The 24387-nt window shown below is 42.4% G+C and overlaps 1 protein-coding gene across 1 annotated transcript in view; it reads right to left on the reverse strand.

Annotated features, from left to right (window-relative positions):
- Positions 1 to 24387, reverse strand: part of LSAMP (limbic system associated membrane protein) — a 987400-nt gene that overhangs the window by 471851 nt on the left and 491162 nt on the right. The gene's annotated exons all lie outside the window — the stretch shown is intronic.

Genomic DNA, 24387 nt, shown 5'->3' on the forward strand with positions numbered 1-24387 from the left:
CTGATCCTTTGTGCATCTGTTCTAGGCAAACAAAGCTCTTTCACTCTCCACCTCCCTTCAAACTTTTCCCAAAACCAACATACTGAGGTTTGCTGCCAATTCAAATATAGGTGCCAGGTTGATGAGTTAGGAAAATGGCTAAGACTGCAATGTGAAAGAGTATTCCTCCACTTAACTCCTGCCTAGTTAGCTAAATAGCACTTGATCCATGTAAATAGAGTTGCTGTCTCTTCCTAAGACCCACAGTTAGTTCCTAGTGAGCCTGCTGGTTAATTTTCTCCACCCAGTCTGGACTGTTTAATTTATAAATTACATTAAATAAAATGAAAATCCTGTTGGGGCTACTAATATATCATTCATTAAATATTATGTAAAACAGCAGAGATACACATTTTCTGTTAAGCCCAGACACGTTAGTAACTCCCTGTAGAGATCATGTGTGATATCTCTGGATGCAGGCATGCTGCCTAGATTCCCCTTGAGGACAACTCATCCGTCCTCCCACCATCTGTCGGCATGCTGGGGTTCCTCTGTCACACCTAGGCAGCCGGCTCTGGGCTGTGGATTCTGCTCTGTGCCTCTGACACTCACTGTTAAATGGGCCTTGGTGCCCTCCCTGACACGCTGCAGAGGAGCTTGCACCCCCCAATCTCTAAGTTTCAGACTCCATGCCACAGGCTTGACACAAAGTCCCCAGAGCGTCATTAAACCCACACTCCGAGCAGATTAGAGATGCATCCACATTTGTCCTTCCCTGTGTTCCCATGAAGGGTAAGTGTCATGAAAAGCCAGAAACTTTAAAAAGTGCAGCAGAGCTCATCTCCATCTATTCCAAGTAACCTCTCCATCCAGTCAAACAACTCGGCTGTCATAAAGGAACAAATAGAGCCACGCATGACCAACTAGGAGCAGAGAAATAAAAGCACCTAAACTTTGGGCAGGAAGTTTCTGTTGTTGTTTCTGAAGTGTGTTTAGCATGGAGACATATTGTACATTTAGCATAAGTCCCCGGGACCCTAATGAGCTCCTAATGTACCCCATACTTCAAGGGTTTTCCAAAGAGACCAGTAACTTAGCAACAGTAGCAAATCCTTGACAGACATAATCAGTATTTGTGCTGCAGCTTGAGGCTTCCCCTCTTCTCTCCCACTAAGTGGAAGGTGGTTTTTTTTGGGGTTTCTTCTCTTCTTTGTCATTGTTCATTTTCTTCTTAGGGGTTTCTTCCATGTATTTTTCCTTTATCCTTCTGTTCAGTAAAGCAAAGACCCACCGCCAGCAGTTTGCAGGGAGCAGAGTTCTTGGAGCCTGGAGCTACCAAGATTCTCCCATGAAGAATTCTGTTGCACTGGGGAGTGCAGGGGTGGCTCTCTGGGGATGCCACAGGCAAAGCAGGGCTGGTGAAAGCAATGATTTTCACATGATAGCAAACTAGAGAGTCACCAGGGCCAGCAGTGGATCCTCGGGGACACCAGCTAGAAGGTGATGAGCAATGACAGTTCTTTGCTGTACTCGTGGCTCTCAGCCAGGGGAAACTGAATCACCAAACTCCAAAGACATTTGCTTAAAAGTACAAAGCAAATATTGACTGCTAACTGCTTCTTGAGGGCATGTGAGGCAGTAGGCTCCAGAGGAATTCTGAGGCAGGCTCTGCACTCTTCCCCAGTGGATGCCATTTGGTGCCAACCATGTACAAAGATTTGTCTTCCCTGCCCACATCTCCTGCCTATGTCCCCTGCCTTTTTACTAATTGCAGGAATAGCGCTGGTTTTGAAAGGAGGCTGCTTTACATCTCAAGCAAAGAACATGAAAAATTGATTCATGTTCACAAGAAATTTGTGTACATCAGAACATTCTATTAGGTGTTTAGGAGGACAACTCGTTTTAGTCACACTGAGAAATCTCAGAATGCTAACATGATGGATGTGCAAAAGTGAAATGAGCTGCCCAGTATCACAGAAGGCCTGAGAGCAGGAGACAATCTATTTTGAAATAATTTCTATAAACCTTGTTAACATTCCGTAATAACTGCACTGTAAAAATACACAAGATGAACAACCAGATTTGAGCTAAAAATTCATCAAATAGCTGTTTTGGATCTTGATTAGTATAGTTGAGGCAACCAAAGGGACAAAACAACCTGTTCTGTAGGTCCAAGTTTAACTGGAATTTTACAGACACAGCACATCCTTTTTTTTTTCTCCCTGATGTTGAAAGAATGAAAGGTTGATAATGGAAGAAAAAAGCATTTAACAAGGACTTCTTGATCCAGGAGGGGTCTTTGAAATGTTTAAGAATGGTCAACTCAGTCTAGGAAAGCCTGATATATGAAAAGGTGGCATCATACCCACATCTCTTGCATTTATAGCAAGAGAAATGGACTAGGCTTATACATTCACCTTGTGAATTTTAGAGAAGTCAGAGGAATAAGCAAAATTTCAACCACTTAGAGCCAACCAATCTTATTTGCAAAATATCAACAGACTGAGCATGGAAAATGAATGAAGGAATATTTGGCAGGAGGAGGAAAAGACTTTCTTTAAGGTGGCTGTCCAGGCAGTAAATTGGAAGAATATTTTGGGCTAACTCAGCTGAAACATTCCTGAAAAAACACCCCAAAATTCCTCTACATGCAAAGCATGCTCACCACAATGCAGCAAAGCACCCACCCAGAGGTCCACAACCACAAATGTCCCCAGCACAGAGATCTGGAACTCAGCACAGCAAAGACAAACCAGTGGGCTGCAGCTCTCAGCTAATGGGATCTCCTGCACTGTGCTGTACAAACCCACCCCAACACCATGAAGTAACAAAGCAGGTCCAAGGCAAGATACAAAAGGATTAAATCTGCTGTTCTAAGTCATTATTTCAATGACTCCAAACTGTCATCACAAACTCATAGACAAAGGAGGGGCATATAGAAACTCTTAACCCCTCTGAGAAACCTACTGGAACTGCAGGAAACTATCACAGTGATTTGTCCTTCCTTGTTTTTTATTACACATATGGCAAGGCAAGACAAGTCCTAGACCCACCCACATTGTAACTTTGGCCTACAGCACCAGGCAGTTAGGTCTCCATGAAGCATGAGAGAATCATTTGCAGCGTCACTTTCTCTCACAGTCAACCTGGCTTTACCCAACCAGAAATGCCTGCAGGAAAAATCTGAAAATCCCATTAATGGGGATAATGATGCTTACCTCCTGTACAGAGTGCTTGGAGATTCATGGCATAGAAAATTCTGTTAGAGGTAGGTATTTATTAAATCCTTCTAGTTTCTCTCATCGAGGATCCATACTACAGCCCTACACTTGGACATGGTTTAAAATCTGTGGCTGTCACATCTACCGTGCAGACCAGATGTAGATCTCCTCAACAGTCTGTGCCTGCACCTTAACGAGCAATGATCTTTTCTCTCCTGCCTTTCAAAATATGTCACCTCACATTATGGGATGAGGCAAACAAGTCATAGTTCTCAGGTGAGGTCCAGGCCCTCTTGAAGTCAATGGCTATGTCTTTCTGTTGTAAATAGGGACAGGATTTCATTTGCTGCTGAAATTCTCTTTGATACAAAAAAGCAGAGTTTGGTTTGGGTTTTTATGTCTGATTTTAAGAGCTAAAGGAGTCCTGAAGCTAAGTGATGAAACAGTGCTAAGAAGTTGTGGGGCTGTTTTCACCTGGGACCAGCTGCCCCAATTCTGGTAACCAGATAATCTGCTTATTTGACATTTCTGGGGTCTCTGTACAGTCTCTCCTGATAGATCTCTTCCACCTTCTTGAATAAAGCTCAGTAAAATATTTGACCTTTTGCAGCCTTTAGAGTTTCATTGTGTTTTTAGAAAGGAAAGCAAAGCATGGAAAAACATCTGCTGAAGAAAAAATTCTCTCATTTGGATAACACACTCTCATTTAGTATAAAGAAAACAGACTCAGAGAGGCCCACACCTATGATTTCTAATTCACAATAGAGTGCTGTAAAAATTACTTCATTCCTAAATGTTCAGGGCACCTCCCAAGGAAGACACTAAACTAGAAAGGACCATCAGGGATCATCTGGCAAATCATCATCTCATCTGGAAACTGAAGTTCCTTGTCCAGTTTCTATCAAAAGTGACAATGAATTCAGAAGGTTTTGCCCTAGACCCTTCACAAAACCTGCTGTGCAGCTCAGCATAAATTTCAGTCACTAATCAGGGGGCATCCAAGCCTACAATATTGAAAGGAAAGTTGAAATCACAACAGAAAAGCCAGGGAAGAAGCGGTGAGGGGCAGTGGGGGAGGCAGAGTTGCAGGAGCAGGATGTGCCGCAGGGTGGGCGTCGAGGTGTGCTTAGCAGAGCTGTGCCAGGGTGGAACCTGCACCTTTAGTGCTTGCCTTCAGTCTGCAGTAGCTGTCGAGCTGTCTCTCACTTTTTACGAGCACTAGAATTCACTAAGCCCAGAGAGATAAAAGTGGTGAATTAAAAAGCAGTTCTCTTTGTTTGGTTTTAAGGCAGGGTATAAAACACAGGTCTTGCTGGAACTTCATGCGTCTTGCTGCTTGGGAGGCAGCCACATTAGTCTCAGTGCCTTTCTGATATCTGCCATCAAACTAATTACCTGCCTAACGGGAACTGAAATAGATTTCCATTCTCCTGATGTGTAGGAAGACGAGGAAATGTGTGCAGCATGCAGGAGGGTGTGGGGACTACATCAGGTGGGAGAGTCCTACAGAAAGGAGCCTAAATGTAAGACCCTTTAGGGGCAGAAGGAGAGGCCTAAACCCAAAATAGACACCTGATAATTCTGCTGGCTTGGCAGCAGTTAAAGACCCAAGAGTAAGATGTGAAGTTCTGATTGAGTTCTCAAGTATCAAGCTGCCTGAATCCAAGAATTTGTTCAAGGACCATCTTTAGCATTAATCCTGTAGCTAGATACATGACTGAAAAATTCCTTAGATGCTAATGCTCTTACAGTAGGATACTTCTGGAAACAGGAGTTATATCAATAAAGTGGATCATTATTGCAATTAATTTCACTGAAATACAATTGAAACAGAATGTAACATCAAATCCCCATCTGCTCACCACAAACAGCTAAGCCAGTCCTAAAAAACCCCTAAAAATAAATACCTGCTTATAGGCTGAGGCAGATTTTATTACAAAGAGCGTGAAGGGGAGGTGTGGAAAAAAAAGAGAGCAGAACATACTCTTGAAATGCCATGAGCTTCTCTCTCCATCCCAGCTGGCTTGCCAAAACACATTCTTGAGATGAGAAGGACTATTTTTTTTTTTTTTTTGCTTCAGAATTAAGTAGAACAAGTACCTTTGCTCACATGTGCCTTTGCCCACATTGGTTAATTAGAAATACCCTCTACGTAGATGCATCTTTTTCCAGTCCCTTGCTTCTTAGCAAATAAAAAATCTATTTTGGCTTCCTTGCACTGACCCGTTAATTGAACTAATATGGGTTTTGTAGCTGTTCTTTGTTTTTAAATAAGCAATTTTGTACTTGCAAATTTTAATTTCCCACATGGCAAAACACTTCTGAATATTGCCAAATCCCAGGCACTATGGGTAGAGAAAATATATCTCTGCTTTCCCACAACCAATTAAAAAAAAAAAAAAAAGGTTTCATCAAGCATCCCTGTTGACCAGCCCTTTGCTGTGTGTGACATTCTGTTGGTTTCACGTGAGAGATCAGGTTGATGTGCTATGCTCAGCCTCTCATTAATTCCATTATTAAAGTTATAGAGACCTGAGATTATGAACCTGTTACCTGCATAAAGCCCAGGTAATTTCTCTCTCTCTTTCTCTCTCTCCCCCTCCCTCTCAAAAATAGAGAAGAATCTTATTACTTGTACATAGGGCATTTTTTAATAGTAGGCTATATTGCAGAATTCTGGGAGAAAATTCCTTTACTGACAGAGTATTGGGTGGGGGATTTTTGACTGTGTATTATCTGCACCATCATGGTGCAGAGGGAGAAATCTCTGAGACCTAAGTTGGCAATTTTTTTAATGACAGTTTTATGTGCTTATTACTCTTGCTTTTTTGCCAGGTTTGTTAGGCAGGGAGTAGGTAACAACTTGCAATCTTGTCCACTGGCATGTATACATGCATTAATGGGCCAGATGGAGCTGCAGTGATTTTAGCAGCTGAGGGTCTGGAGTATTATGTTTATACAGGTCAGGGGAGAGAGGGAATACACAACTAATTTAATATAACTTCAGAGCTACAGTCTTCACTAAATTGGACATAGGACTCAAAGTGAAGAAGAAAGAGAAAATCTGGCTCCTTCTTTTGGCTCTGCCACTGATCTAGTTTGTAATTGTAAGCAATTCTATTTACCCCATCTGCAACATGATTGTAATGCATCTCATAGCCTCTGTACAGAGATCTGAAATAGAGACCCATAAATGATTTCTCAAATTTATCTTAAATTTTATTTTCCTAAAACTTCAGATATGTAACCTTCCCCTTACACATGTAAATGTGTTTCTTTTTAATATTTGATAGTGTGCTTATTTTTTTCCTCAGGTAGGCTTGCTTGTAACAATTGATGGATTTTAAGATCTTCTGTTTAAGGCATGTATTGCAATAATTTTGCCAGCACTGTGCATTATATTTTAAACAAGAGATTTAGATTTCCTTATTTTTCCCTTGAAATTTTTAAACTTCTGAATAGAAATTTATTACTGTAGAATTTCACCAGCTATTTGCTAGAGTAACAGATGCAGAGAGCTTTATTAAACATGTATGGTTTGTGGCATCTTGCCAACGTTTTTGTGCTGAAGCACAAACTAATTTGAGGCATACATGTAACTTGTTATCAAACTGTATCGATAAGCTGTAGTTTTTATATCCATAGAATATAGTGATATGTCCAAACCAAAGGAAATCAACACTATTTCTTCTAAAATTCCTAGCAACATTCTGTTTCTTTGTGTCTCCCGGATCACAGTTTCAACCCTGCTACTCAATACATATTGCCCACATCATCCACAGTCACAGCTTTGCAAAATCTCTTACCTTTCCCTTAGTGCTACTTTCAACAAATCAATACAACTTCATCCAAAACTTGTCCTTGCTTCTGTCCCCTGTCTCTGATCCTCCTGACATTGAGGGGGTAGAAGGAGAAGGAATGAGAGAGAGGGATGGCCCTTCTGTAATATGGGTAGCAACCGCTAAGCCTATGACAAATTTGAAGAAGCCTGAAATAATTTGTGCTCATTGTATGAAAAACTGATTATCTTGATGACAATTTTCTGAATGTGTATGTTGATTTAACTCAGAGGCTGCTGTTTCCTTGAAGGGAAAGGTAATATAGCAGATGAGGTGACTTAATATCAAATATTAAAGGATTATGCAAGGAGTGTTATGCTCGATTCTGGCTGACCCCGACTCATTCCAGTCCTACTGAACTTCTTTAAGAATAATAAAATCTTTAGCACTGAAAGGTCCATCACAGCAAGACCAAAATGCAGTTCATCAAAAAGCAGAAGACAATTTTCTTGATAAAAGGAGCAGACTTCAGAATCTGTCAGAAAAGAGTCCTTTTTAAGTCTTCTTTATAAGACATGTGATTTCAGGTTAGACAGATATAGCTCAATAATTACATGTAGAAATGTGCAGATTTTTTTGCCTGAAGAGGCTGTGACATCACTAGGAACAGAAAGAAGTTCTGAAACCCCATAGATTTTACAAATAATCATTAGTAATACAAAGGTTACTATAAGACCAGGGACTGGTTTAATATGGGTAAGATCAGCAACTCTGTCAGTCATAAGTTGATACATGAAATTTGAAACCAAGGAAGTGCCAGAGACATCAGAAACAGAAGAGAAACAAAAGTCTTAGAAAGTGGTCAGTCATTCCCAGACAGTTTTTCAGCCTCTTGAACAGCAGTCTTCTGCCATAAAATGCTGTGCTAAGCCAAGGAACCCAAATGCATTTTAATTGTATTAAATGTTGATAGCAAAATTACAGTGGAATACATATATGAAGAACAATGACAAGTTACAGGGTCAGATTTTTGGAAGCAAAGGCCAACAGCAGTATGGACAGCAACAGGAACAAGACTTTACCTGCGTCTGTAATGAGCTCATTTTGCATTTATCTACAAACCCCCATATGCATTAGCATATACACACTTTTGACTATAATGGCCATTATAATATCTCTTCATCTATGAGGCATTGTTCAGATACTTTTCTCAAAAGCAACCTTCATTAAGCTCATTTGTCTGAAATAGCCAGAATACTGAACAGCTGCAAGATCCCACACATTTGTCAAAGTTCATAGAAAAATATGAATGTCTTAACGTTGTATTATTTGAGAATTGATATGTTATTATACTGTCTTTAAGGCTTTATTATAATGCATGTGCTCAAGAAAGGAGAGTTAAAACTAAATAGTCATTCTTAATTTGGGGATTTCATTTAAGCTAAGCTGTAAAACACTAAGATGGGCAAATGCTGCCATTTCCTTCAGTGATCATTTAGGTGGATGTAATTTATATACTTGTGTTTTTATGTGCATGAATGGTGGATGACAAGAGCTCAGTAGCAGGAAAACAAGAACAAATCTTGAGAAAGCTATAAGGTTTAAAACAACAACAAAAAATCCCTAGTGCCCTACTTTATTTTTTTTGTTTATCCTCTTCATACTTTTTTGGCTGCCTCCTTTGACTCTGCATTGTGCAAACTGCATTCATTCTGTGTTCTTATCAGATGCCAGATACATTATATCGCCACTTACAACAGTTTCCTGACCAAGTTAAAACAACATATCAGCCCTAAATGAGGTTTCAGCAAAAAATCTCATACAAACAAGTTATTCTGACCTACAGAGGTGCCCTTGGAGCTGCTAGACTTCTAGTCCTTGATACTATGTCACTCAGATCTACACCCTGGAAAACTGAGGGGGGTTTTCTCATATTACTGTCAAACTGCATGGCAGAAAGTATGAAGTGGAAAAGTCTTCCACAGATCCGATGGTCTTAAGAACCACAGCATCTGCGATTCTCCTTGCATTTCTGTTACTATATTTTGGGAGAAAAAGATTCAGTTCACACCTCCCTTCTGAATCTTCAATATTTATTTTGATTCTTTATGTTAATAAATAAATAAAATCCAGAGCCTTAGTTGCAGTATAAAACAGCACAATTCACTGCTGGGGCATAGAATTGATATACTAGATATTTCTCATTTATTAGCTTCATTCCTTTGCCTAGTGTTCTGCAGTAATGTTATTATTTCCCATGAGGGTCACATGAGATTTTTCCCCTTGCTTGCTTTGTACGTGTCTTTCTGTGTGTGCTTACTTATTTAATAGGCATTTTCCCCCTTTATCTGCTACTTATTTAAAGCTTTCACTATACCCATTTGATCTGAATACATTGGCTATGTACGGCCTGTGCAACCAGGTCTGCTCTTAATGGTGTATTTACACCAGGTTTTCACACAATACCAAAGAGATCCATAACCAAAGTGATTTAGAAGATGATTTCAATGTTCCTTTCCCCAGAACTGCTCTCCTTTTCTCAACAAGTAGGAAATAGCACTGAAGGGAAAGGATTTGCTTGCAACTCTGCTGTAAAAGCACTTTTCTCTCCTTCAAAGCAATCTCCCTGAGGGGCAAAAATTAAACCAGGTTCTCAGAACAGGTACTTACTTTAGGAATAGGCCTTTTTGGCTCCTGTCAGAAGCACAATGCTAGTTCATAGACTTGTCTTTACAATGTAGAGCTCCCTCCCCCATCCCATCTACTCAGGAAACACAGACACCCTGTGAGGGGCTGCAGCCCTTCTCTCTCCTGGCTCTGTCCTGGAGGGCAATGAGGAAAGGTGGGCACGGCCAAATTCCAGCCATCCCACCTCCCTGCTCTCACTGTGGGGCAGTGGCACACAGCCCCAGTGCACAACCTGTCCTAAACTTGGTATTGCAGCTGCTGGGATGCCATTGCCTTCAAATTTGGCACTGAGAAACAATTGTGGTGAGAGGAAATCACTGGCAAATCTGGCCAAGTGCTGAGGGGCAGCATTTCAAGGAGACCAAGTCAAGATTCCAGTGTTCTCTCTCTTAGCAAAAGTCCATCAATATCTGTCCCACACCACACCCCTGCTACATGAGTGCAATGGGCAACACAGAAATTATTAAAGGCTTCATTTAGCTTTGTTTGGTAAAATGGCTATGGGGAGCAAATCGGTTTATAGTTTTTAACAGGACTGAAACATCCTCACAACAGTTTTGTAAACTGGCATATAAATGTGGTGATGGCCTCTAAGGCTCCATCAAAAGTGCCACAGCAAAGCATCTGCTTAGATACCACTCTGCCTTACATGGCTGAAGACTCAGGTTTTGACAAGACCTAAAGAAGTGCTGTCTGGAAAGCTTTTAAAGCAGAATCTTTGCTCCAACCACACTGAAAAGGTCAAGTACTTTTTCTTTACCTCCCTGCCTTTCAGAGACACTCAGGTCTAAACCACAGAGATCTCCATTTTAAGTTTCTACTTGTCTCATTTAGCAACATCACGCCTTTTGTCAACTCAGGAAATTTTTTGGTTTTCAATAATGAAGGGAGACTTAAATACAAAAGCTAATCTCAGCCCTGAATGAAACCAAGATATTCTCAAGGGAGTCTTCTATCCCTTTTAATCTAGGAGAAGAAATGAAAATAGCAAGCGTAGCAGCCTAACAGAATTTAACGGAAATAACCAGTCTAAATAACATTTTGCCCTCTTTCCTGCTTCACAGAAAACAGTCAGTCAAAAATAACATTTTGTGTTTACAGACAGTCCCAGCAAGATCTCCAAACTCATTCTCTCCTCCAACTGAGAGCCACTAGCCAAAGTTAGCTCCTCTAGGAAGAGCAGGCAGTTGGTCATCCTGTCACAGTCAGGAACGGCAGCAAACCTGCCCATATGCAGCTGCTACCCACTCCCCTCAGCACGTGGCAACCAAGGCTGGCTTCTTCTGGTTGCACTCTTCAAACTGTTGAAGAGTGACCACCAGCCAGGCCCTGCCTCCCCACCTCTCAGGCTGGGAGGCAAAAAAGTGCTCAGATTATGGGAAATGTATGGGCAACCAGGTCCTCTTTGGGTGCCTGACATCCATCAGCTTCACCCAGTATCTTTTCATGTTGTAGCATCTAGAGAGCCTGCTTCTGAGGGACCTTATCAGTAACTGTTATATAAGTCTGAAAGGAAAGCAAAGTTCACTTCTGAGAGTCACCTCCAGCAATTTTTTCCCACTCCAGGTTTGAACAAGTCATCTGCAGGAAAATCGAAGCACTCTCCTGTGTCTCCTGACACACATAGCTCTTTAACTGATGCTTTTTCCAACAGGTTGTATTATAGGCTTTATATATCTGTAAGTCCTTTAGAAATAATAGACAGCACAAGTTAGACCCGTTTCACCAGGCCTGTAGGGAAAGATTTCCATCACTGCAACTCCTGTAATAAATGTTGTTTTCTGCAAGAACACTGTTGTTGAACACTAGTTGTCAGTGTGGCCAGGGGTCTTCACTAATTACAAAGCTGCTCTTCGGCTCTTCAAAGCTCTTCCTTTACACCCCTAGGAAGAGATTATCAGCAATTCATGGAGAGAAGAACTTCTTCTGTATGCATCCCCACTATTTACTAAGCTCTTCACCAACCATTCACATATCAAACTTTGTACACGACATGCCAGATAACAGAGGCAAGCCGGAAGGGAAGAGCTCACATAGCAGTTGCTAGCATGTTGTCTTCTATTTCCTTTAGCCCAAAACCTCATGAGGCGGCTGTGTTGTGCATGAGAGAGAGCTTTAGACAAACAGCCTTTCTTGCAGAAGGGGTTTCTTTGAGCCTATCTTAGAGTTCACATTGCAGACCGGATCAAAAGATGTTTTCCTCCATTTTAATAGAGAAATCTGAGACAGATTGTATCAGGAAAGAAAGAGAATAAAAGAAAGACGGAAAGGTTACTTGGCAATTAGGCAATCTTGATTATTTCCTTCTTGTCTTGCTAAATCTTTCAGCTGGCTATTGGGTGGAAATGATTTTCTATTCTATTTGGCACTGGCTTCACAGCTAATTTGGTTTCCATCTATCTACCTAATCCATTTTATCTATCAGTTCTAATTCAGTCCTATCCCTGCTTTTATTTGCATGTTTCCCTAAGCATAAACAACAACAAGTATATTTTCTTCTTATATGGAGGAAAATTTGGCTCTTTTTTCAGGTGAAATGCATAAGAGTAAGAGAAAGATGCTTTTAGCTCACACTTTCACTCCCACAGGGAGGTCACACAAGGATGCAGGCACCCTCTTTGACAGAGCAAGGATTTAATACCCTTTTCTTCATGCACCAGAGAACTCCAATATACAGATCCAAGTCACTGGGAATGCTGTGTCATCTGTGTCACTCTACTTGATCAAGCATATAATGCAGCTACACATGGAAGTGATACAGCCTCACAGAGAAGTTAGTAGCTCTCCCAGGAATGTGAACATCAGATCAAAGCCTTTGAAATGGGCCATGCATCCAAGGGACAGATGGAGAAGACAGAGGCAGATAATGGCAATGTGTCCCTCGATAGCTGTTTCCCTGAGCAGGTCTGCTGCCAAGTCCTCAACCAATGGGCACTTCCTCAGTTATAAGGGCTCACTTCCAGACAGGGAAACTCCAGTCCCCATGGTACACCTGTGACAAAGCATGAATGTGCAGGCAACTCAGGCACGTGGACAAGTATTTCTCATCATCACAGGAAAAGTATTCTTGTCAACACACCCACTGGACTTAGAAGCTTTCTTCACAGAAGTCAGGTTCATCCTCTCTTGCTCTGTATATGAAAAGAAGCATCAAGTCTCAGGGCAGAAAAGTTTTGAGTGCTCAGTCAAAATTCTGCTGTGACTGACAGTGTGCCTTTCCATGGCCTTGCAAACCCTGTGGCTCACAATCTGCATGGTATCCAGGATCATAAGGACCTTATTTCACATCTGCTATGTGCTGCAGCACATCTGCCATTTACAACCAATGGTATATGAATCACTTCCTCCCTCTGGTGTAAGAAGCAACTTGAGGTCCTCAATTTGAAAGGAGCAGAAGCACAAGGTATTACATTAAGCCTTTGATTCATAATTAAGTAAGCCTTGAGACTCATCTGGGAATTTTGCCAGACAACTTCACACACTAGAACGGGAACTTTGAGAAACTCATTTATGGTGTCACCCTGAAAACTAGAGGCATCTCCAGAATGCAGTCTCCCAGAGCAGGAGCTTTTCTTCTGTAGAATAACCTTCTTCTTATAATAGTAGCTAGCCACTGCTAGCGACACTTAGATAAATCAGATCACAGAAAAAGCAAGAGGATTAAATAATTTCACCTATTGCTATTCCATCTATCTAAATAATTCCATCTATTGGCTTCAGTGCATTCCTGAGAACCTGAGGAAGAAAAATGCTGCGGCGATTCTTGCCCCATCCCTTGCTAACTTTTTTTTGAGATGTCCTTCTTTCTTGTTCAGAGCCCTCACGCCTTAAACACTCTCTCTTGTTTTGCTGGGACTGCTGCCTTCGTTAGAAAGATTTTCAGCTTTGATTAATTATTGAGCCTGTACTGCTGAGGGCTTTCTATTCTCCAGTTCTTATTACTGATGCCTTGCAGCTTGTGTGCTTCACTGGTCCCATTGCAGGATTTGATGGATGCACCCGTGAAGTTTTCCTGCCTGCAAAGCCAGTCTTGCCTTTTGCTGATTTTGTTTGGTGGGCAGGGAATTTCGCCCTTGGCTACAGTGAGCAGTAAAGCATACGCACTGGGCAAAGTGTTATTGTTATTATTACGGTGGAAGCAGCATGAAATTCTTGCTTCTTTGCTTTCTGCATTTTCCTCCTTTAAATCTGTTTCAAAAATTTTCCCCAGCGGCCATTTTATTCTCAAAGTTGGTGCATCTTCTTACAGAAGATTCACCAATACATTGCTCTCTCATGGGAGACCAATATTCTTTCTGGTTGTTTGCTTTAATCTGGAATGAAAAGCTATGCATAGCAAAAATATGTTTTGTTTTGTTTATACTCCTTCTGCTTAGCTGCATAATCATGGCTAGCATTGACCAAAACATTTTTCTTTATTTTGATGAAATAAAACTCTTATCTGTGATAACTCAGACTTAAGACAAAGGTCTGATGCTCTGTGAAAGAAGCCTGATGAGAGTGCAGAGCCTGCGTAGGTAGGTAGGTCCTGTGTCACAGCTTCCATGTATCCCCAGAAGAAGAAGATTTTTACAATATGGGTGGTAAAACACCGGGACAGGTTGCCCAGAGAGGTGGTGGATGTCTCATTCCCAGAAATATTCAAGGTCTGGTTTTGACTCTGAGCAGCCTGATCTAGCTGAAGATGTCTCTACCTGTTGCAGGGGAGTTAAACTAGATGATCTCCAAAGGTCCCTGCCAACCCAAACTGTTCTATATAATCAGACATTTATGAGGTTTTCTGTTCTGTTCCAGCATTAATGTGCATTTTATGCCCTGATAGATCTGCATTCAGGCATCAAGAAGAAAGAATTGGTATTTAGGATCTGGTGAGTTTGAAACCATCCAGGGCCTTATACAGCCCTGGGATGCCAAACGAGATCCTGGGGAAGGGGCTGGGATAGCTTAAGGCTTGGCTGGGACATCAGCCTGCAGGTGGGGCTCAGAACCAGTGCTGGTGAGGGTGCCCAGGGTCAGATGTAGCCCTGCAATGACTGAGCAAAGCCATGGAGAGGGAGCTGGGTGCAGCCAGCCTGGGACATCAGCTGCAGGGTGGAGGTCTGCATGGACAGTGTGCATGGCCAGGCACGGCTCCGCCTGAACTAGACAGGCACTCTGTGTGTGATGTAGGTCAGGCAGCAGCTGAACAGCAAAGGTTCAGTTTAAAAGCAGCTCCCACAGCAAAGGAGACTTGTCCTGTAGAAGTCTCTGACAGTGTTTTCTGAGGCACTCTGTCCAAGGCCACCAAAAGAGGCAGGGCCATGCTCACCTGCACAGTCTCAAAGCTGGCTCTGCGCCCCGGCAGCCAGACCTCTGTGAGGAGGGATGCTAGCATCCCCTTCAATCTCCTCCTGCCTCTACCCTTTGTTCAAAAGGTCCTGGAGCAGGACCAGCTGTCTGTGGCCAGCTTGAAAAACTCATACATCTTTCACTTTGCAGCAACAATGGGAACAAAAAAAGAACTAGATGAAAGACTAAAATAAATAGCTTTGACACAGATAATCAGTTGGCTGTGCTTCACCATCACCTGAAGTTGTGCAACTGTGTGGGCATGATCTTAGCAAATACAAAGGACTGAAGCCTAATTTAAGCACCACTGTGGATCAAGTCACTGCTCCAAGGGCAGGAAAACACACACACAGACAAGCAGTGCAGGATGACTTTTTAAGCCACAGAAACTCATTACTCCAAGCAGATGACATTCATACAGTCACAGGTAAGAGTGGGCACTCACATCCTCTCGCACAGACAGGTAGGTATCTCACAGGTACATGGACTCCTTGCTTTCCTTAGGACTTCCCAATTCAAGTATTCCCCCACCAAAATTACCATGGCTGCTTTTAACCCATCTTGCACTCTGAAAATAGTTTATCAGAAACATCTGCCTTGAACCTAATGCAAAGTCAGAGAGGGTAGTTAGGCTGTGATTTGTTTCTGAGGCAGGAAAGGAGTAATAATAAAGCATTGCAAAGGCCAAAGATGGGGCTTAGATCCATCTGATACAGCAGACCTCTAGTCTCCCTCCCAGGGCTTGCCGTGATTATACAAGAGAAGAAAACAAAGCCAACAGTAAATCCACAGTCATTTAATCGAGGGACTGAGCCCTTTGCAACATTTGCACCAACACTATTTACTCCAACACTCCAGCATGCAGCACGCTCAGCAAAAGTCTAGCACAACACACACACTGCATAGCTGCAAACACCAGAAACATGGGCTTGTGCTCTGCATGCTGTAAGACAGCCTGATGCATGCACAGAACCACAGCTGCCAGAACACACGGGGACAAGCCTCAGAGAGCAGGTCCCACGCGACAGAAAAATCCCTGCCAATCAAAGCAGCAACCTTCACTTCCTCATTTGTACCTCGGTGGGTTCGGAGCAAGGCTGACCATAAAACCTGCGCCTGACACTGCCCTTTGAACAGGTTCACAGGTCTGCACACAAAGGGCTCCTCTCTGCTCAAGGAGTGATTGGAGCCCTGAGGATTCCTAGCCAGAGTAAAAGGCTTGTAAATCCCCTGCCACCACCATTTCTGCACTGTGCCCTGCAACTGTGCACTGACAGGGTTCAGCATCTTTCTTTATTTTAAAGGCACATGGCAGCTTTCATCTGCAAGTCAATATTGGTGAGAAAGTCTTCTGGGATCCAAAATAAGTAGCATAGCTTTTCAGACACAGCAGCATTCTGATGGCATATTAAAAACCTATGTGAATCATAAATCCCATTTCTTTAGGAACTAAGTCCCATCAGGGCACAAGACTGAGGGGAAAATGAGCTATTCTGCATATAGCTAGGAGATGATGATGATCTATGTAGATAAGACACAGACATTCTGTTGTGAATTTTCTGTGACTGTTGCTACTTTTAAAACAAAAATTTAAAATAATGGCTTAAGCTTCCCTGTCACACACCAGAGACAAAATGCTGCTACTATTAATACAGGTGCAAACAAATTTTTTTGCAAGCTCTGCATACAACTGCCTTACCCCGACTGAAGAATAAAAATGAACGACAAATTTCTTACACACAGGATAATCACATTGCTGAAGCAAGCCTTGCCTCTCCTAAGGTTGTGAGCAAGCAAAAAAGCTGGAGTGTGTGTATGTGTGAGCAACAGAGTGTGTGAATATGACAGAGACTGAGTTGCTGTGTGCTGAGCAGCAGGACAGAAGAATAGTTGATCTCATCCTCAGGAAAGCAAGCTACAGAAGCTTGAGGGAGTCAGGCTGCTGGCATGCAGGAGTAGGAACATCAATCCCAGAGTGCAGGCAGTGATGGACAGCAGGTGAGCAGATGGAGAGGCAGGTACGGAGTGCAAAGATGGTGGCTTGGAATGAACTCTGTTTGAGCTCTGGGCAAACACAGCTCAGCAGAATAGGGGCAGCAGTACTCAGGAAATCAGTCTGCAATGGCTTACCCAGCTCACTTTCAAGGCAGCGAGTTATTCCCACATGCCAACAATCTCACCCTCTTGGTCTTGCAGCTTTGTCTTCTGCACTTCTCAAAACAAAAGGTTTCCGATTTTGTGCATAAGCTAGGACATCTGATCAGCTCAGAAACCTGGACTTCATCCAGTTTGAAATCCACTGGGAGAAGGACAGCTCAACTCCAAAGGTGCCTAATGCCAACATTCTCAGGCTGAAGTCCTTCTCCTTATTTCCCTGAACACCATCCTCTTTCCCTCCTGCCTCACAGTTGGTTTGGAGAGTTATCTGCTTAGCTCTTGGACCCTGATCAGAAGCTGAGCTGGGGCCTAGCCTCTACCATCTGTCCAGGTGGCCCCTTTGCAGCAAGACACCGTCCCATGTGTCCTATATGCATCCATCAGATTCAGGCCTTTGCCAGCTTGGCTCTGGGAATGAATCACTGCGCTCTCCTTATTTGAAAGGCAAGCTTGTGCCAGCCACTCCATGACCCTCTAGACACGTGCTCTCCCTGGGTACCTGGTACTTTCACAGTTGCCACAGCATTTGCTGAGCCCTGCACTTGTCTGCGAGATCCACAGAACTCAATCCATCCATCCTGGTTTCTGCTGCAGAATATTTTAGAGTAAAACACAGGAACAATACTTTCTCTAGACCACAACCTGCATTTTTAACCCCCTGTCCTGGAATCCTCCACAGTGAAGTTTCAAGAGATCAACAGAAGAAGAAAAAAAAAGCCTCTGCTTTTCAGCTACCTACAAATTAAGAAAATATTATAATTTCTAACCTGACAAAAACATACCACAACTGGACTGGGGAAGCCCTTCTCTTCAAAAGGACCACACAGGCCATTCCCCTACCTCAATGTATCTCAGGAAAAGAAAAAATGGAAAAACATCCTTTTTTTCCTTGGCAAGGCTCTAGATGGGGACAACTTGCTGCATATTTTCCGTGAGGGGAAAGATAAAAATCTCAGCTATTTAAGTCTGCGTGCATTTGTCTTGCACACAAAGCTGATGGCACTTTAGCACACATGCCGCGTACAACTGTATCCGCAATTAATGAATACTTGCATCATAAGTACATTCAATAGGAAAAAGGGATCCTCTTCTCCACTTTTAGAGACTGGGGGAGGGGAGCCTGAGGGGGTGCTGGTGTTGGGGGAGGGTGCAGGGAAGAAATCATGCAGTGTGCAACATTAACCAGCTTGCTGGAGGCTGCCAGAACACTGGAGCGGCACAGGGAAGGGTTTAATTTGTGCGGTCCTGGTCCGACACCAGCCATGGCCGTGCTGAGCACAAGTGCCCGGGAGGCTGCCAGAGCTCACTGAGTGCCCTGGCCGGGGAGCAGGGCTGCATGCTTCCTTGGCTTTGTCTGTAAGAGACAGACAGGCACCCTAGTCTGAAGCAGCTCAGCAGTGTGGAGAGGGAATTCAGCAGTTCTCATGGTTCCTCTGGCTGTGCTTTTCCTCTCCGTGCCCATCTCCTGCCTGCCTCGCATGCAGCTTGCTCATTCACTTGTTCACGCTCACTCCTTCCTTTCCTGCCTCCCTCCAGCAGTGTCAGGCAGACAAGTGAAGGTTACTGTTTGGCATGTTTGTTTTTGCATTATTTATCTAGTAGAGGACAGAGCCAGACATCTAGAGGACAGTCTTAGGTCACATGTGAATCCTTCCAAGTGGGACTCAATAGCACAACCAGCCAAGTAGAAAACAGACTTGGACAGCCTCATGGAGGGAGGCAGCATTTGGAAAGGGATGTTGTGCATCTATCTGGCCAAGGAACCTGGCAACACCACAGGTCTGCCTGTGACTCCACCTTCCTCATTTCTTCTCCTTCTTTTCCAAACACTCCTTAAAGTGGGAAGCGGGTACAATCCCTTTATTTTTCTTTTTTCTTTTTTTTTTTTTTTTTTTTCCCTCCCTCCAGAACTAAGGGGTATTTCAATATTGCATGTGCTTCATACAAATAGGCCTGCAGGGAACCGGGATCTCCCCTCCACCCCAATTCCCTGCAACAGTTCCTGAGAGCAGTCACTCCCAGGATAGCCACACACATCTCAGAGGAGCCATAGGAATCTCCTGGGCAAAGTTGTCTTGTCTGTTCGCTCTGAGGGTGCCCTTTGGAAAGGCTGGTGCTGCAGGACCCCACAAGAAGTGCTCCTGCGGGTGCCCCCTCAGCACTGTGAATTAAGGGAGCCTGGCACTCACAGATTAAGAATCCTCTGCTCACACATCTTCCAACTCTGTTTCTCTCTGACTCCTCCAGTATTTAATAACAGATAGCTGTGCCATACTTCAACAGAACAGAGATTTTATGCTACTTATTTTCCCCATATTTTCCAGCACATCTAAGTCTCCCTCAATTTCTTACTGAAAATGAAATGGGGACAGTTCTGCTTATACAGCTGGAGATAGTGATCACCAGTATACAGAGACTGACTTATCAAGCAGATTCTTAATGCCATAAAATCAATGGGTTTAGAAATTCTATTATCTTGCCTCTGATAGAACGCACCAACTAAAGAAACTTCTTGCCCTTTTTCTTTTTTTTAAAGCATACTTAAATACAGCATTACTGCTGTCCAAAAACAAGCTTTGCCCATGGTCCTCTAGTGGAATATTACACCAGAGCAAAGGAACAGACAGGCTGCATGGAGAAACAGAAAGGGCAGTTTCTTCTGGGTTTTTCCAGCTATTCTGTGACAGTGATCTGAGGCTAATGGATCTCCAGATTTGTCAGCAATAATCATTCCATACTACGTAGGGTGCAGGACTCTAAGAAAATTACTTTTTGTGAGAAAAAAAAATGCAATAAAACCAAATATAGGGCAAGTGCAAACCACAAAAAGCTGCCTGGAAGTGGGACACTAGCAGATCCAAGTGAATGGAGCAGGTTTGGTATGCATGTCCATAGGTCCAAACATCCAAACAAAACCAGAGGGTATGGAAATGAAGGTCTGTGTGTTCAGCAGAGGAAAGAGAGATCAGGACACTGGAAAATGATGGGAAATGGCTGATTCTCTGGTAAAAATCAAGCAGAACATAAGAAGTTAGCCAGATAAGATGCAAGGGGGTAATCAAATAGGACACAAAGTAAATGACTGCAGCAGGTGGACAGGATGTTAAGGATGAATCAGACATGAAATAAAGCAATACTTGGGTGAGGGACATTCAATGGGACACAAAGGATTTGGTTTTTCCCTAGAATCAACCTCCAATACTTAGTATTTGTGTAAGGTCCCTTAAACTCTGTCAAGTGCTGTAAACAGCACTTAGTTAAAAAAAGTCTTTTCTTTCAGTCAACTTCTTACACCCTCCTTCCAACTTCCTCCACATATAAAAAAAAAAAATCAGAAAAGGTAGGTGGTGCCTTCGTTCTTGGGTATACAAATGTGCAAATCTGAAAAATATTTTTTTCTAGTTTGGCAACATAAGGAAGAAAGAAACCTGAAGAAATAGTTTCCACTCAGTGTGATTCAGTATTGTCATTTTAGCCTGGTGTTGCTGAGTGCCACCCATCCCCATGGCTGAGTGAGATGTGCTGAAGGCGAGGTGCAGGGTAAGTGCTATCATCCTCCCTATCACCTCCATGTCCAAAGGAAATGGACTCCAGATAAGTTAATGCTTGGCTCTGGGTCCTATCAGTGGAGAGCCATCATGCATGCTCTGAAGGAGTGTGATTTAATCATGGAATAAATCCAGAAGGGAGAGGTGTTTTGACCCGATTAGCCTATCACGGCAGCACAGTACTCTATAAATTGTTCTCAGGCAATAAGCAGCAATGCCTTGTGTTGGAAACATGGGTTGCTTTCAGCTAACGAAGGAGGCGCGCGGCTTTGAAGACTGGCATTTCATGCAACAACCAAGCAATCAGCCGAGGAAGAAGACAGCAACAGACTGATCAAGATACATTTTCTGTAGCCTCACAATCAATACATATAGAGGCAGTTTCTGCAGACAGCTTGTGAAGTACCAATTGTATGTTATTTAGCTTTGATGTGTCTTGCTGCATCTACATTAAAAATGCTTTGTGATCATGAGACCCGATTTCCACTTCTCATCCAGTCATGCAAATGTTTATAAAAAAAAGCTGTCATTGCTGGATTGCACTACCTGATTTCATTCAGAGGAGAGGCAGTTTAGGTAGGAGTAGACTAAGACAGAATCCATGAACAGTCAGAATAAAAATGAGACTGCCTCTTTAGGCTTAGGTTTGTTTGACCAAACTGCACAAATCAAAATTTGGATCTGGAAACCTCACTGGCTTTGTAGAAACTCAGGCCCGTGTCCTCTGTGATTAAATCCACCCCCTACTCCTTCCTGGAGATGTCTTCTGAGCTAAAATCTAAAGGAGAAGCCAGTCCCCTTGCATGAAAAACATACAAGTTAAAAAAGGTTCTTTGAAGAAGAGAATTTAAAGCAGTGGACAACATCTAAAGCAGAAGCAGTCAAACAGCAAGATCATTTGTTCTGGATATAATAACGCCTTGCCTTCCTCTCTGTTATCATCAAAAGCTTCTGTGTTTGTGGGAGAAAATCTCTCCCCCACCACCAGCTCAGTCCTTCCTGCTGTGAGGTCACAGCCCTGTCTTTGCGACACAGCTGTCTGTTGCTGGGGAAGTGTTTGTGCTTTCACAAAATCAGCACAGCAATGACTTCACAAGCAAGGTCATGGAGGAGCAGATGGGCTTGGGAAGAGGGAGGGAGACAGACCCCTTGTTTAAACACAAATAGCGGTGATAATTAATTAACCAAAGTAGCAGGGGAAATTATGAAAAACATGTGAAAGGTAAATGGATTTCTGTTTAGTTGTCTTTCCCAAGAGGCTAAATGTCTCAATTGAAGAAGGGAGATCTTTACAATGAACTAACGAAACAAGGACATTTTCCTCTGGTTTCTTCAAGTGGATGCTCCTGGAAAAAAATATGAACAGAGCCTACACTTTGCCATCCTTCTGTCTTGCCTTCTCATCACCACTTGTTGACCTCAACTAAAAGATCAATACTTTCTATCAGAACCTTGAGTTCCTCTATCTTTTCAGCATACAAGTGCTGTGGTGGGAACAGACAATTGTTTAGACAGGAAGCTTATTGTTCTGCAGTGGCTTAACAGCAAACATGCTCTGTTGATAAAGGAAACTCTTAAGCATCTATTCTTCTTCTGACCACCAAAGCCAAAAACTTGTCTTTAGAGCTCACCAAGGTGGCCTTTTAATTTCTTCACATGCACAAGATTTGTATGATAGGGAATCTGCAGCCCATCTGTGCCCTTACTTCCACTTACGCTTTTAGCTTTTGGCATAGCAGTGCTGGTCCTGCTATGTCTGCTGTGCACCTTCATGGTGTTGGCAGAGTCATCAGATTTCATTCTAAAACATGAAAGAGCAGGTTACCCAGGTAAGATCAAGGGAATCATCTCAATATGCAAGTGAATCCATGGAATACCTCTGAAGAACCTAGACTGCATTGAGAGAGTTTTTCTTCCTTCATCATCCCTTCTCTGCACTGTATTTGTGTCACACCTACAGGTGAATATACATTCATTCATTTAAGATTTAAAGGGAAAGACAGCATTTTGTATATATTCTTTTTTTTTTTATTTATTATTCTGTGAACACACAGTTCTGCCTTTGACTTTTTCAGTGAGAGCAGAGACTCTTAAAAAAAAAAGAATAACAAATTTCTGTGCTTACAAGAGTAGGAAACCTTACCAGAAGATAAAGTGGTTTTGTGACTGGCAGCTCTTTCATGAAGTTTGGAAAAGCAAACAGCCAAGAAATACTATTCAGACACATCAAAATGAGTTCAAGAACTTCTACAAGAAATGTAAAGGTCTTGGTTGTTTTTATTTCACCTACTAGCCTCTGTCCATCCAGCAGTTCTATGTTTTCTACTTTTGAGCTGTGAACCTAATAACACAGACATTGTCATGGCAAACATTAGTACCCAGACTCACAGAACAATTGCTGAGATTGAGAAGTGCCACTGCAGATCACCTAGTCTGTCCCCTTTGGTCAGTGAGGTTATCTAGAAAGAGCTGCTCATGGCCATGTCCAATTTTTATTGTCCTCTCCAAGGATGAAGAACTCTCTAGGCAGCCTGTTCCAGTAAGAGCACCCTTGCAGTAAGGAAAGGGGTTTTCTTACATTTAAATGGAATTTCCTGTATTGCAATTTGTGCCCACTGCCTTTTGTACCTTCTCTGGCTGTCTTCAGTTTTCAATCCACTCTGCTGTCCACTTACCTAGTTCATATTTCATCAGTTCATCAGTGAGTGGCTTCACAATGACGTAAGTTATCTCCCTCAGCATTCATGCAAATATCCTATCAGATTTCGTGGACCTATTTGTGTCCAGTTTGTTTAAATATTCTGGTACTACTTCACCAGGGATAAGTTGTCATTGTGCCAGTTTTCCCACTGCTCTCAGTGACCTAAGATTTCCAAAGGGAAACCTTCCTAGTAAATATCAAGGTGATGGTGTCATTAAGTACCTTGGTCATTTGCAAATCTTTTGACACCTGGTCCCTACACCATTCAGCGCTGGTTCCACATTTCCCTACAGAGCGTTTTTATAGGAACCTTGCTGTCTGCAGGGTTAAATTAGCTGATACTATTAATTGAAGGGGAGCCCCACCTTGTACATATCATGGTGAGCCATGCTGGTTACGGCTGTCTTTTTTATCAACGTTTCTAATGCATGGTCTGGGGGTAAGTTACTGCTGCCTCCTATCAGATAATTAGTCAGTAAATCATTCAACCAACTACAAGGTATATAGCAAGGACAATGTTTCCAAACCATATTATCATCAGACAGTTATACTGCACTTTATCGCAAAGGCTTCAGAAGATTTACATATACCCTGTAGAATACTGGCCTTTTTTTACACCTGCTGCTAAAGTGCAGCCCTCTTTAGAGGGGAATGGCTGAGTTTTTTAAAGAGTCATGTTATGGAATAAACTTATCACAGGAAAGTGTGCAGAAGACTTTGGTATCTACTTGATATTTTTAAAAGAGTTCAAGGAGAATAAACAGTCTAAGGTGGAATTTTGCAAGGAGACTGCCGCTAAAAACCAGTCCTTTCAGTTATTAGTTATACCAGGTTACAGTAATAGGACTTTTTACAGGGGTTTGCAATTACAGTGCTAGAAAATACAGGTTAAAAGAACAATTCTGCAATTTCTTCAAGTTTCAAACTGAGTTTTACTACATATTTTTGATACATTGCCATCCAAGCACAACTAAACACCACATCTA

Source organism: Melospiza melodia, chromosome 2 (genome assembly GCF_035770615.1).
Source record: "Melospiza melodia melodia isolate bMelMel2 chromosome 2, bMelMel2.pri, whole genome shotgun sequence".
Taxonomy (NCBI): Eukaryota; Metazoa; Chordata; class Aves; order Passeriformes; family Passerellidae; genus Melospiza; species Melospiza melodia.